The following is a 2792-nucleotide window of genomic DNA, read 5'->3' as shown; positions in this document are numbered from 1 at the left end:
TCTTCTCAATACTTCAAAATTAGATCCCTTATATGACTCAAGCCCTCTTTCATGCACATGCTTCTCTCGAAAGAAAATTGATACGAGGTTGTAGATTAATTAACATAACCAATCAAGGAAATCCAAAGTGTAGATTTTAGTGTATGTAGCTCCTTAACCTCTCAATTCTCCATTCCAAATTCCAAAGTGTATATTTTAGCTCTAGGGTGTGTGTGAAGTTCTCCTTGTCGAGTTCTATATGTTGTAAGGAAATCCAAAGTGTAGATTTTAGTGTATGTAGCTCCTTAACCTCTCAATTCTCCATTCCAAACTCCAAAGTGTATATTTTAGCTCTAGGGTGTATGTGAAGTTCTCCTTGTCGAGTTATATATGTTGTATTTATACTTGAAGTGAGAAAATGAGCGAATAGGCGATCTTTGATGTGTGAATTGCCCATCTCGGGCATTCTCACCGACTCTCGACGGCGTGATAAAACGCGCGGTCAGGCGTTTTTCAATGTATTAAACGCCTGATTTAGGCATTCTCTCTGTTTCAGCTCGGCCGAACGCAGATCGGGCATTTTCTCCCTTTTCCAGTGCCGACTCGGGTGTTTCCTCTGTTTCGCCTCTTTAAGCCCTGTTAAGCCCGTTTTCATCTATTTTAACTCTAAAATTTTGATAAACTCGTTAAATCACCTAAATAGTTCATAAGTGGATGAAAACCTATACAATTAGCCATAAATCATTCTCTAATCGATATTAAACACCAACTAAAACATCTTGAACCATAAGTTTGTCAATGTTGGTTATTGATTACAAGATAAACACTAGCCGGGCGTAATACAATCCAAAAGAAATAATAAAGAAAATAAACTGAAATGGAATATACGATAATTGAAACAGTAACAGTAAAAACAGTAATTAGCCGAGTCAAGGAGTCCTCTTTCTGCAAGACGAGATACGCTCTGGTAGTGCTCTTAGATTTACGTGTCGTCCCCAAAGATAAAACGACTTTCGTCAGCACCGCTATCAGCAGAGCTCTGGCGAACTGGATGATAGCGAGAGCGGAGCTTCGACAAAAGAACAATGCTTAGAGAGAGAGTGTGTCTGATATGAGCGTAGAGATTTCAAGTGTATCCTAAAATGTCTTAGTGTAGAGAATGCAAGAGTATGCATCATTATTTATAGCTAATGTGGAGGATATGGAGTCAATTCAACCATTAAAGTTAATCTGTAACGAGTGGCGGTTACATACGTTACAAACGTCAGTCATGGAGCATGAACCTAGATGGATGTATCTAGACACCTCTCAAGTAGTTGTTCATTCCAGAAATGTATCTGGACGACCAGATCAATGTGCACACGTGGAATTCTACGAAGCTTTCTTCGTATTCTCATTTGCCACATTGTTTTGTGTACGTGTCCAATATGAGATTAATTAATTAATTACATATCTCCATATATTGTAACATACTTTAATATATTATTTCTCACTTACCGGGGATCGGTTTAGAGAAAGTGAATATACCACAAGCATCTATTTGGAGTGTAGATCAATTATAAATTATTTAATTTATTCAAAATTAAATATTTCTTCACTTGTCCGACCAGAAAATGCGTTGACCGGACTACGATTCCAACAGTCAACTCCCCCAAACTAAAACACTTGGTTGTCCTCAAACAAGAAGAAAACAAGAAATATAAACTCGTGTAAGGATGTTGGAGTGTCATCATTGCATCAATAGAAATAAATTAAACAAACATCCTTGACTTCGTGAACATGTAAAATGAATATGAATATTACTTCAAGCTACTAGCATGTATTCAACATTGTCAAATCATCCTCACATGGTAAAATGTAGTGTGCATTTTCAGTTTCCACTAACTCTCAAAGTGCATGTGTACATGATGTAGCTCTCAAATCAATCAAAACATGTAAATCTTTTCTCAAAGTCTAAACTGTCATCTACTGAATTGTGATTAAAGATTTAGGATCCGAAAGATATTTTCATAAGGTTGTAACTTAGGCTCTTGGATAGGTGCGAAATTTTTTTGTTAAAGTGACTATAATTCCCAAAGATCATTGTTGAATCTAGACTAGGTACATGATGAGTTGCTCTTGCATTAGTTGCTGAGTTGCTGTACCTATCGTGTACATAGGTACAGGATAGGTACATGATGAGTTGCTGTTGCACTAGAATCTAGACTAGTGAAGGCCAATATCCAAAGATAATTGTTGAATGAAATATTTATTTATCGGAAAAGTTGGATTAAGATTTTGATTTCCTAATCATTAGGTGGAAAATTTGGGATTTCATTATTCACAAAAACATTCCCCCAATATGAGTCGAACCTTCAAATTTGATAATTAAAACAAAACAAACTTCCAACAACCAAGATTCTGCAAAGTTTCAATAAGCAAGTTTTCTTTCAAGTTAAACAGAATGTTTCATAAGGCATCACAAACACTGAACGATTGGCATGATTTAATCCTATTTATATTATAGGAAAACTATAATAATGTTACTCAGAGCCTCTCCTAGAAATTTCGTGACACGCTCGACAAAACCATCAAAGTTGCGCTCCGATGATCCATTCACAGTCACTGCTTTTTCAAGTGTACATCTCACTTTTTCAATCTCCTTTCTCCATTCTGCCGACTTTTTCTCATTCATCACAAACTCAATCTTCTCTGCAACTTCCTTCTTATTAATGTGTTCTCCCTCGCACAGATTAATCCCCACTCTCCAATCATCCACCACCAATTTCCTATTCGTGATTTGATCTGTAAACAACGGATAACAAATCATGGGA

Source organism: Salvia splendens, chromosome 3 (genome assembly GCF_004379255.2).
Source record: "Salvia splendens isolate huo1 chromosome 3, SspV2, whole genome shotgun sequence".
Lineage (NCBI taxonomy): Eukaryota > Viridiplantae > Streptophyta > Magnoliopsida > Lamiales > Lamiaceae > Salvia > Salvia splendens.
Note: the sequence above shows the minus strand (reverse complement) of the source record.